A 12,639-nucleotide genomic window follows, 5' to 3' on the forward strand; every position below is an offset into this window, starting at 1 on the left:
GCCCGGGGCCAGGCAAGGATGCTGCCCATGAGATGGAGACAGGCCCTCCAGGGTGTCTGGGGGACCCTCCCTGCTCCCTCCCAGTGCCAGCTCTTCATTGCACCTAGTGCCCCCCGCCCCCCAAACCCCACCTGCTCTGAGATCCTCCTGCCTCAGCACCTCCATCAGCCTCTCTCCCCTGAAGTCCGGCGGGAACTGCAGGACTCCTGCCTCCTCCCCACCCTCTGTAGCTCATTAAACTGCATGAAAAACTGCTCTGGACTCAGTGGACTTACCTGTGGGCGTGGCCAAGGCGGCCAGTGGGTGGTCCCTGCTGCTGGGGGAGCCCAGGTTCTGGGAGGGGGACCAGGTGGGATGAGCAGCTATGGCTGCAGCTGGAAGAGGGCGACCTGGCGGCTCTCCTGGCTGGGGTGGAGGTGAGTCTGCTGCCCTGGGCTGGAGGCCACCGCCCGGAGGGCCGCCCCAGAGGGTGCAGACCGTCCCTGTTCCTCCTTCAGTGGCAGTCAGTGTGTCATGGAGGCTTTAATGACTTGGACGTGGCCGCATGCAAACAGGAGGTGCTGTGTTTCCATGGTCACCGCTGCTCCCTCTGACCCTGCGGCGCCGAATCCCCATTTTCCAATGTGATCAACTCCTGGGACCAAATGAAGTGCAGCCTCATTTCCACACAGACCCTCAGTCTCCCACTCTTAGCTTCTCCCAAGCAGGGCAGACCTGCAGGGGCCCAGGACCAGCCAGTCCTTCTCTTCCCCGTCCCCACCCTCCTGCTTGCGGACCTGCAGGGGCCCGGGACCAGCCAGTCCCCCTCTCTCCATCCCACCCTCCCTGGAGAGGGGACCCCCCCCATCCTCCCCGAGGCAGCTGTCCTGGCGTTGGCGCCCCTGCTGGAGACCCACCGGGGTGCACCGTCCCCTCAGGCCCAGCAGAGCCCCTCCTTTCTCCCCGGGGGTGGGAAGGGCTCCCAGTGGACAGAGGAGCTTCAGTTTCAAATCCAGAGAGTGAGAAGGGGCTGTGGAGCCCCTCCTGCCCCAGGCAGTGACGTGCACTTCCTGCTGGAGTAGGATTTGGGGGGCATGGCTGGTGCCCGGCTGGGGTGGGTCCTGCACCTGCAGGTTGGGGCCAGGACCCAGGAGGGTCTGTGGAGCCTGAGGCGGACTGTGTTGTGGGTGAGGGGGCTCCATACCCTGCAGCGACAGGCTGGTCCCCAGTCTGATTCTACAATGGGGTGGCGGCCTTCCAGACCTTTCAGTGCCAGGACCCCTGCCTGCCCCACCCCACCCCCCGGGGGCCAGGGTGGAAAGCCCTCCTCTCTCACTGTGGCCTGGTCCTTCAGGGAGCCCTGGACTCCGAGTTAGGGAGAGTGGAAGCTCCAGGGCAGGCGGATCAGGAGCTGCTTCCCCCATGTGCCCGGGACTGAAGTCTGGGTTCCTGGCAGCCAGGAGCTCTCCAGGAAAGCCTTTTCCTAGGACTCAGCTGGAAGGCACCACCAGGCAGATGGCCCCCCTTGGGGATCTGCTCCGCCCAGGGAGGGAGGAGGGGGTGACACAGCACAGCCTGGCCCTATGCCCTCGCCCTCGGGTTTCAGGCACACGTTCTGCCTAAGGGACTGCCTGTCCACGGGGCCCTGTGGGTGGGTGGCTGCCAGGTGGTCCACACACATCCAGGTCCCCTGTTCCCCCCAGGAGGGTGTGGGCTGCCTGCCTTGCCATTGGGCTCTGGGGACTGTGAGTCTTTGTAGGGCTTTCCTCCCTGGGTGAGGGTGTAGTCAGACCTTTAGTGTTCCTAGGAGTAAGATTGAGGGTCTGAGTGAGTCAGAGGCCAGCGCTCCCAGGGGAGGGAGAAGGACCTAGGACTTGGTGTTGGAGGGAAGGCTGGAGTGAGACACGCCTGGACCTGGGGCTGTGGCTGCAGGCATGGCCACGGGGTGGACCTATAGGGCTGTCTCTCCAGAGGATGAGAGGATGGGCTCAGGGCTGTTGCCCTCCCCCCACCCACCCCCCTGTACTTGCCTGGAATCACCACCCTAGCACAGCTTCCTGGGCTCAGCAGTAAGGGAAGGTGGGCGGAACCAGATACCTGGGTGGAGATGGAGGGGCCTTTTGCCTATGGCTCTGAAATCTGTTCTGACTGAGCCCTGCACCCACATGGGTGGGTGACACTGAGCCAGCAGGGCTGTGTCCCCATAAAGAGACCCCTGCAGGCCAGGTCAGTGCCCATGGGGACCCTGCGGAGGGCCCACAGGCGTTGGCCTCTTCCCCTTGTCTGAGGTGAGAGAGACACCTTCAGGGCTTGGAATGGAGACTCCACGCAGGGCCATGACCTTCCAGGTGGACATCACACCTCAGTCACCACCAGGCTCTCCCCCTGTGTGGTGTCCTGGGGTCACAGTGACAGCCCCCGACTGGGGACTGTGGGCTTAAAACAAGACAAATGCATCCTCTTACCGGCTGGAGGCCAGGAGCCCGCAATCAAGTTGTTCTGGGGCCACACCTGTTCCAAGGCTCCTGCCTCCTGCAGCTGCTGGTGGTGCTGGGACCCTTGGTTGGGGAGGAACCTCTGGACCCCCACCCCGTCCTCCCCACACCTCTGTGCTCTCCGCATCCTCACCTCTTCCCACAAGGAACCATCATTGGATTTAGGGCCTCCCCCCTCCACTCTGACAACATCTGAACTAGTTGCATCTGCACTTGTTTCTAAAGCAGGTCAGGTTCTGAGGGACTGCACTGGTCCACACTGACCTCCCTCACTGGTGAGGTTACAGGCCACCAGGCTGTGTGCTCCTGAGAGGGGGAGCGCGCCCCTGAGGAGGCAGGGGCCTGGCCACAGGAAATCTTTAGGATTCCCACGGCCCAGCACCCAGGGCCCCCATCAAAACAACAGGCCAGTGAGGGCCTCTGCCCCTCTCAGGGAAGCAGCGTGCTCCCCACCTCACAGTGCCCTCCAGCCCGTGACGCTGGCCCCACAACAGGCTGCCGGCTCTGAGTGGTCCCAGCGCTGGACAGGGCTCTGCTGCAGGTCCAGCTGCACTGGCGACACAGGTCCTAGCAGACACAATGGTGGTAAAAGTATTGGTGATGGGCAATCCCCACAGGAGACAGGACAACACAGGCCCTGCAGCCTGCACTGAGGACTGTTCCTGAGATTTGAGTGACAGCTGGTGTCTCGGTTCATTGAGCTCCTTGTGTCTGGAGGCCAGGGAGCAAAATGTGCCACCATCTTGGTGGGACAATGACACTGAGCACCAGGCAGAGGCAGGGCTGCTGTGTCACAATGGGGGGCAGGGAAGGTGAGGGCCCTTGGGTGTCTCTTGCCTCCTCCTCGTCAATGTGATAGCAGGTGGACACGTGCAGCCACCCCGCCTGAGAAGTCCCTGTGACCAGAGCTCAGCCCCTCAGGGATGGGGGTCTGGGTCGTGCTACCAGGTAAGTCCCAGAGTCCTGGTTAGTAGCAAAGTGTGGGACCCAGGTGGACAGTGGAGGGGCCCTGTTGGCCTCAGTTGTACCCTGAGCCTCTGCTTCCCAGTTTCCTGGGCAGGGACTCCTCAGTGGTACTTCACCATCCAAGGCAGAAGACGGTGGACACTGCCGGATGCAGGGGCAGGCCAGGTCCCCCTTTAGGACAGGACATGATGACAGTTCCTGGGAAGCCTGGCAGTTCCTCTGGATGCCTTGCCCCGGCAGATCCCTCTTGGCTGGCGCAGGGAGAAGCAGGAGCTGGCACTGTGTCCCAGTGGGGCCGTGGCCTGGGTCTCCCTGTGGGCTGGTCATTGTGTCATCAGCCTGCATTGTGCTCCAGCCTCGCCCTCTGCCCATCTCTGCTCCGTACACTTGCCTCCCAGGTGCCTCTCCCTGACTTGTACCCACATGAAAGCCCATCTCTGTACAGCTTCTGAAGAGCACCCTTCAGAGGGCAGTGTGCATGGCCTCAGCTGGTGGCAGTGAGGTTGGCCACAGGCCACGTGCCAGGCAGATGGGATGCTCCAGTCAGATGGTGGCGAGCTCCACGCTGCCTCACAGGGTTCAGCGGATTCAGGGGCTGCCCTGTGGCTTGAGGGACCCAGCAGCAGCTCTGGGGCTCTGCCTCCCTGAGCCCGTCTGCCTGTGCCTAGCCCTCTGGGACTTCTAGCAAAACTGCACCCTCTCAGCAGCTCTCCTTGCTCAGGCCGCCAGCCTGGCTGTGCTTTGTGGCTGAGATCCGTGCAGCCAGAGATGGCTGCTGCCCAGTGACAGCAGTGGCAGATCCAGGGGAGGCAGTGCCAGGGCCCAGCAGCTCCTCCCTGCCTGCTGACTGTACACCTGACCTGCTGTGGGCCTGAGAGGGGAGCAGCTCTCTTTGCCCTTGGCCCAGCCAGGGATCCCTGCCTGCCCTTCCTGTGCCAGGGGATGAAGGGGTGCAGAGAGGGTCCCAAGGAGGGTCCTTCCAAGTGAGGATGCCGCTGCTCAGACCCCGGCGTCTCCATCCCCACACGGGGACCCCGGCCCCTGGTGGTCTCACCCAGGCCCCTGCCATCCCCACAGATGCTGTGGCTGCTGATCCTGAGCCTCCCAGGCCAGGGGTGCTCCGTGCCCTCGTTCCCAGGTGAGTCCTCACTCCCTGTCCCCATCTTCTGCTCAGGCTGCCCAGGCCCCTCAGCGTCAACTCAGGTGGGCCTCCTTGGTTCTTCCTGGGAGAGACTGAGTGTGAGGGGCCCTGCTGGGTCCCTGCTGGCGTCCCCTGTGTTCCCAGGTCCCAGCTCAGGGACTCAGCAGGGTGGCCCCGTGGGCGAGCACAATGCCCCCGCTGGGAGATGGCCTTGGCAGGTCAGCGTCCGAAGGTACAATAAGGAGCTGGAGCTGTGGCAGCACCTCTGTGGGGGCTCCCTCATCCACCACCAGTGGGTGCTGACCGCAGCCCACTGCACCCAGCGGTGAACCACACAGCCCGAGGCCCCCTGGCAGGGGTGGGGGTGGGAAACTCTCAGAGGGCTGATGGGAGGGGGGCTGTGGGCAGGGCACGGGATCTCAGGGGAAGACACAGTTAGTGCAGCCCCAGCCCTGCTGCTGTGCCCAGACTGGCCCTGCCCCGGAGGCTCCTCTGAGAGGCTCCTGGTCCCTCTCCCCAGGGAGGACTGGGAGGCCTATGGCCTCAGGGTTCAAGTTGGGCAGCTGAGACTCTATGACCACGACACACTGACAAATGTGACTAAGGTCGTCCGCCACCCCAAGTTCAACCAGAGCCTGTCTGCAGAGGGGGGCGCGGGCGTGGCCCTGCTGACACTGGAGGCCCCTGTGACGCTCTCTGAGCGCATCGGCCTGGTCCCCCTCCCACCTGCCTCGCTGAGGGTCCCTGAGAGGAAGATGTGCTGGGTGAGCGGCGGGGGTTACAGCAGCCTCGGAGGTAAGGCTCAGGGACCCCCCTGGGGGTGTGGACACAGGGCAGCCCGCTGGGGGCGTGGACACTGGGCAGCCCGCTGGGTGAGTGGCTGTGGCTTTGCTGACAACACTTTGTTATGGGCAATTTGGGGGAATCCTCCACCTTTTTCTTGTGGCAACATGTGCATAACATTATACATGACATGGTCAGTGCGCGGTTCAGTGGCGTTCAGCACGTTCACCATGTTGTGCGGCCTCAGCACCACCATCTCCAGAACTTCTCCTCCTCACACACGAAGCCTGGTCTCCATGACACGGTCACTGCCCCTCCCCAGGCTCTGTCAACCACGGAGCTCCTTTCCTCTTCTATGCATTTACCTGTTCTGGACGTTTCATGTAAATGTGAATCATGCAACGTGTGGCTTCCACGTGTTTGCCTTCTTTCACGTGGGATGACTTTGCCAAGGCCCAGCTGTGCTGTAACCTGTGTCAGAACCGCATTGCTTTTTGTGGCCGAGTCACCTCCCACTGCTTGGAGGGAGCATTTTGTCGTCCTTCCTGAGTGACAGACCATCTCCACCTTTTGGCTGTTGTGAATCACGCTGCTGTGACCTGTGTGTACAAGCACCGCCAGGGACCCTGTTCTGAAGTCGTTAAAACATTTTCAATGACAGTTTCTATTCAATATTATTTTGTATTAGTTTGAGGCATACAGCATGGTGGTTAGACAATCATATACTTTACAAAGTGTCATTCCCCCCGATATTTCCATACCCACCCGGCACCATCCACAGCTGTGACATATTATTGACTATATTCCCTAATCTGTACTTCACATTCCCTGTGACTGTTTTGTAGCTACCAATTTGTATGTTTTAATACCTCCCCATTTTCACTCAGTCCCCCAACCTCCTCCCCTCTGGCAGGAGCCTGTTTCTCTTTTGTTTGTTTGTTTGTTTGTTTTATTCTTTAGTTTCCACATATGGGTATGCTATTTGTCTTTCTCTGACTGACTTATTTCACTTAGCATAATGGTAATATTTCTTTTTTCTCAAGGCCCAGTAATATTTCATTGTATATACAGGCTGGGGCAACAGTAGGTTTAAAGTTGTTTATAAGGAAAATAATACAATACTTAATAAATAATAATACAAGAAGAAACTCTATATTTTGCCTACTCATAACCATAAGCCTACTTTTGCAGCACCCTCTATGTACCACGGTATTGTTATCACTTGTCTATTGATGGGCACTTGGGCTGCTTCCATATCTCGGCTATTGTACATACGGTGCAGTGAACATAGGGGGGCATATGTTCTTTCCAATTATGTTTTAGGTTTCTTCAGATGTACATCCAGAACTGGAATGGTTGGGTCATAAGGCAGGTCCATTTTTAATTTTTTGAGGAACCTCCACACTCTCTCCCACAGGGCTGCACCAGTCTATGTTCCCTCCAACTGCATGTGAGGGGTCCCCCTTGTCCACATCTTCACCAAAACTTGTTGCTTGTTGATGTATTGATGACAGCCATTCTGACAGGTGGGAGGTGATATCTCAGTGTGGTTTTAATTTGCATTTCTTTAATGATTAGTGACATTGGGCATCTTTTCATATGTCTGTTGGCTTTCTGTATCCTTATTTTGCTATTTATATCTTATTTTCTACAATTTAATTTACTGTGGTGACGTTGGTTAACAAGATTATAGAGGTTTTCAGTGTGCAGTTCTATGGTACATCATCTGTATCTTGCTTTGTGTGCCCATCACCCAAAGTCACATCTTCTGTCACCTGTATTGACCCCTTTACCCTTTCCTCCCACCCCCTGTCCTCTGGTGACCACCATACTGTTATCTGTATCTATGAGTTTTGTTTTTTTTCTTTATCTTTTTTGTTCATTTGTTGCTTCCAGTATTATATTCCACATGTGAGTGAAATCATATGGTTTTTAACTTTTTCTTCTTTTATATATAATAAATTTTTACCCTAGTGTTTTTTTGTTTTTTTAAATATATATTTTATTGATTTTTTTACAGAGAGGAAGGGAGAGCGATAGAGAGTTAGAAATTCAATGAGAGAGAAACATCGATGAACTGCCTTCTGCACACTCCTTACTGGGGATGTGCCTGCAACCAAGGTACATGTCCTTGACTGGAATCGAACCTGGGACCCTTCAGTCCGAAGGCTGACCCTTTATCCACTGAGCAAAACCAGTTAGGGCGGTTTTTAACTTTTTCTGTCTGACTTATTTAATTTACATGATGTTCTCAAGATCCATCCATGTTGTCCTAAATGGCTGTATGTCATGTTTTCTGATGGCTGAGGAGTATTCCATTGTAAACAGGTATCACACCTTTATCCAATCATCTCGCAAAGAACACTTCCGCTGTTTCCATCTTGGCCACTGTAAACAATGCTGCAGTGAACATAGGGGTGTATATACATATATTTTTTAAAAATATATTTTTATTGATTTCAGAGAGGAAGGGAGAGGGATAAAGAGATAGAAATATCAATGATGACCAAGAATCACTGATGGGCTGCCTCCTGCACACCCCAGACTGGGGACCGAGTCTGCAACTCAGGCATGTGCCTTTGACCGGAATTGAACCCAGGACCCTTCAGTCCACAGGCCAACACTCTATCCAATGAGCCTGACCAGCTGGGACTAAAGAGAGCCTTGCTGGGCAAAGTAGTCTTGGTTGTAGATTCTTGCTCTTTATCACTTTAAATATTTCGTGTCAGTCTCTTCTGCCTGAAATGTTTCTGTTGAGAAATTGGTCTTATGGGACCTCATTTGTTAGTAACTGTCTTTAACTTACTGATTTTAAGATTCTCTCTTCGTCTTTAACCTTTGCCATTTTAATTATAATGTGCCTTGGTGTGGGCCTCTTTGGGTTCATCTTGTTTAGGACTCTCTGTACTTCCTGGGCTTGTATGTCTTTTTTCTTCACCGGGTTGGGGAAGTTTTAAATCATTATTTCTTCAAATAGGTTCTCACCCCTTGCTCTCTCTCCTCTCTTTCTGGTACCCCTATGGTGCAAACGTTATGCTTTATGTTGTCCCAGAGCAGCGATCGCCAACATTTTAGACCTCACAGACCACCAGTGGTCCGTGGACCACCGGTTGGTGACCGCTGTCCCAGAGGTCCCTTAAACTATCCTCATTTTAAAAAATCTTTTTTCTTTTCACTGCTCTGATTAGGCATTTTCTGCTACCTTGTCATTTAGACTGCTGACTCGATTTTGTGCTTTATCTAATCTGCTATTGGTTCCTTCAAGTGTAGTCATTTCAGATCTCATATTTTTCATTGCTGACTGTTTTCTCTTATGGTTTCTACGTCTTTTTTTTATGCTTACTGTCTCTTTATTGCAGTCCTCACTGAGTTCATCAACCCTTCCCCTACGTTCCTTGAACATCCTTAGGACCATTGTTTTGAACTCTGTATCTGGTACATGGCTTGTTTCCATTGCATTTAGTTCTTTTTCTAGGGATTTCTCCTGTTCTTTCATTTGGGGCATGCTTCTTTGTCTCCCCATTTTGGCTGCCTCTCTGTATTTGTTTCTCTGTGTTAGGTAGATCTGCTATGTCCCCAGTCTTGGTAGGGTGGCGTTTTGGAGTACATGTCCTGTGGAGCTCAGTGGTGCAGTCTCCCTGATTTCCTAAGCTGGCTGCCCCAGGAATGTCCCTTGTGTGGGTTTTGTGAACCCTGCTGTTTGTAGTTGAGTCTTGATTGTTGTTGGCCTGTGGTAGGTAGGGTTGATCCTCAAGTTGACTGACTGTGAGTACTGACCTGATCACACTGTATGAGCTGCTGTGAGTAGGCTGACCCCATGAAGCAGAATTTGCCCCAGGAAGGTCTGGTGCCTGCAGATATTTCCCTTTCAGTGTGCCGCTTGTGGAGCTAATTGGGTTGTACTCTGATGTGGCCTGGTTCTGGGGCCTCCAGGGAGGCACTGTGGTGCAGGTCAATGTCAGACACTGCCTGTGACCTATCCTGGGCTGCCTGTTAGAAGCTACAATGTGATCCACAGTTGGTGGCTCCCTCTACTAGGCCTGGTTGCTCATGGGAGGGGCCAAGCTGTATACTGAGGTGATTCCCAGCAATACCAAATCTGTGTCAGGACACAATAGGCCCAAAGCACCCCAAAATCTGCCTCTGCCTGCCAGTTGCCATTAGGCTCAGCCACTGATAGAGCCTCCAGCTAAGCTAGGTGCCCCAGGAATGTCCCTTGTGTGGGTGAGGTGAGCTCTGCTGTTATAGTTGAGTTGCATGAGGTAGTTTCTCAATAAGTCATTGGGTTGGGGCGAGTGATGTTTATCAGGTTTTACAGATTCAACCTCAGCGCTTGTATTGGGTCTGACACCACTCAACAAAAGTCTCAGGGCACACCAAGACCAGCTACCACTACCACCCACCATCCACCACCCACCTGCGGTCTTCAAATCTTTGCAGTGGGGTAGGGTTTCTGGAAGTCGTCAGGGTGAGGCCAGTAGAGTTCCTCAGAATCACACAGATTAGGATTGGCAGTGAGGAGGGAGGGCTCTGCACAGTGAAGCTAGTGGGGTGCCTGGGGAAATGGCCCTCGCCTCAGAGACACACAACTCAGTCTCTCCCTGTGTGTCTCCAACAGCCCTGGAGTCTGGCTCAGACCTCCTCCAGAGCTTCTGAGAAAGACTGTGTGGGCTCAGGCTGGTTACAGCTAGCAGACTCCCCAGCAGGGCATGAGCTTGGTCGGGCAGGATCACTTGGAGCCTGGAGTGGCCAGGGGGGGAAGGGGGGAGGGGGTACGTGCTTTCCTCCAGGCTGATGCCCTATGGAGCGGAGTGTTCAACTCAGGAAAGATGGCATCTGTGGGCATGTGGGAGAGGGACTCAGCCCTGGACAATGGAGGCTGCCCCTCCAGCCCTCTCCCTAAAGCCATACAACCAATCTCTCCCTGTGTGGGTCCCGTCCACTCTGGGCTGCTGTCGCTCCGCTGGAGCCCAGGTTGAGAACCTGCCATAGAGATGTTTGTGCACTGGCCCTTTAAAACGGCATCTGGGTGCCTGGCAGTCCCCTGTCTCACTCTGGCAAGTGCAGTCCCCACAGATGGTCACAGCCAGATGTTGTGTAGCTCCTCTTCCAGGCACTGGTGGTCCAGGCTGGGAGCTCAGGATGGGGTGGAGACCCCTCCCTTCTCAGAGGGGACCTTTGCAGCTGAGGTGTCCCTCCTAACTCTCAATGCAGCCCTTTCTGTGTCTCCACCCTCCCTGCCCGTCTCCATGTGGCTTCTTCCATGTGTCCTTAATGCTGAGACCTCTTTTCAGCCAGTCTTCAGTTGGTTATTCAGGTCGAGTGTCTATAATTTAGTTGTGATTTCGATTTGGTCCTGGGAGGAGGTGACGGTATCTTCCACCTACTCTGTCTCCATCTTGGATCCCTGTTTTCAGTTCTTTGGGGTACAGACTAGGAGTGGGAGTTCTGGGCCATGTGCTAATTCTACATTTAGTTACTAGAGGGGTGATTTCCTGTTGAGCCTAAATGTGTGCAGAGCTGTGGTTTCATGTCAGATTCATGGACACTGAGGACACAGGTGTTTGCTCTGCCAGGCCCACAGGCCCTCCCGAGGCTCTGCCTGGGTCCTCCCCACGCTCTGTGGGGGTGTGTGGACCTTGATTGTCCTCCTGAGGATGAGCCAGTCTGGGAGCGAGAGGCAGGTCCCTAGATCAGAATGAAAACCCAACCCATCAGCTCAGAAGTGTTTCCTGCCTGTTGTGATGCATTCCTCTTGGATGAGCCCTGATCCTTGCTTTTCAAGGAGAACATTCCCGGGGTCACTCTCTCCTCAGTGCCCGTCCTCAGGCCTGTGGAGCCCAGACTCTGGCTGATGAAGTGCTGCGTCCTAGAACTGAATGGGTTTACAGTGGTTCTCAACCTTCCTAATGCCGCGACCCTTTAATACAGTGCCTCATGTTGTGGTGACCCCCAATTTCATTGTTACAAATTGAACATAATGAAAGCATAGTGATTCATCAGAAAACAATATGTAATATATATGTTTTTTCCGATGGTCCTAGGCGACCCCTGTGAAAGGGTCGTTCGACTCCCAAAGGGGACGCGACCCACAGGTTGAGAACTGCTGGTTTAGTGGATGCTGTGGAGCTCAGTCCCAGGCCAGGTGTAGCTGCTCTAGACCCGAGGGTCAGGTCCCACAGAGGGACTCCCTGTGCCCTCGGCTGATGGCCAGGGTGGCCCAGACGGAGTGGAAGGAGTACCTTCTTGTTGGGAAGGAGCAGAAGCCTGGACCAGCCCTGGTTCTCAGCCAGCCCCTCCCCACAGCTCCGCTGCCCCGGCCCTACCAGCTGCAGGAGGTGATGGTTCCCATTGTGGGAACAGGGTCTGTAACCAGCGCTACCAGAACTCTTCCACCAACACTGGCCAGATCATCAAGGATGACATGCTGTGCGCTAGGAGTGAGGGCCAGGACTCCTGCCAGGTGAGCCCCACCTGTCCCGTCCTCTGTGCTCTGTCCCCTCCTGGCCCAGGGAATTGGGACTCAGAAGATCCATGCAGAGGCCTGTGTGGAGATGTCCACTGAGTCCTGCCTATCCCCACAGGGTGACTCCGGGGGCCCCCTGGTGTGCAGCTGGGAAGGCACCTGGGTCCAGGTAGGGATCGTGAGCTGGGATACAGCTGTGGTCATCGCGACTTCCCTGGGGTGTATGCCCGGGTGATGAGCTACATTTCTTGGATCCAGAAGTATGTCCCTCCGCCCCCTGGATCCTAGATGAGGCCAGGCAGGGTTCCCATGATGGGGAGACCCTCAATCTTCCTTGTAGACACCCCTGTTTCATTCCCAATTCCAGCCTCATCCTCCCACCTCCTCACCCTTCATCTCACCCTCCACAGCGTCATGAGCCTCTTGCCCTCGGGGTCCCCCTCCTGTCCTGAGTTTAGGGTGGCAGACACAGGAGATGCTCCAGAGGCTGGTGTCTCTCACAGTAGGGGAGCCAGGACACCGGGGCCTGGGCCCATGGCCTCCTGCTCACCCTCTGATTCCTATTAAACTTGGAAAAGCCAGCTCCAAGCTGTGGCTGAGATGGTGGCATGGACTCATCATGGTGGTGACTGAGGGCGCAGTGGGGGCCTCCCTGAGAGTCCCCGGGTCCCAGGTCTCCGGGTTCGGGACTGAGGAGGTTTCCAGGGTTCAGTTCCCTGTGACGGCATTTCTGGGAGCTCATGCGGCTTATGCTTGTCCCGGTGTCCCTCCCTCCACCCCTCCACTTCCTCTTCCTGCTTCCTCCCCTC

The 12,639-nt window shown here is 55.4% G+C and overlaps 1 pseudogene; it reads left to right on the forward strand.

The window, feature by feature from the left end:
• The first annotated feature begins 1,073 nt into the window (after positions 1-1,073).
• LOC102434473 lies at positions 1,074-12,118 on the forward strand (annotated as a pseudogene).
• The last annotated feature ends 521 nt before the right edge of the window (positions 12,119-12,639 follow it).

This window comes from Myotis lucifugus, unplaced genomic scaffold (assembly GCF_000147115.1).
Source record: "Myotis lucifugus unplaced genomic scaffold, Myoluc2.0 scaffold_1076, whole genome shotgun sequence".
NCBI lineage: Eukaryota > Metazoa > Chordata > Mammalia > Chiroptera > Vespertilionidae > Myotis > Myotis lucifugus.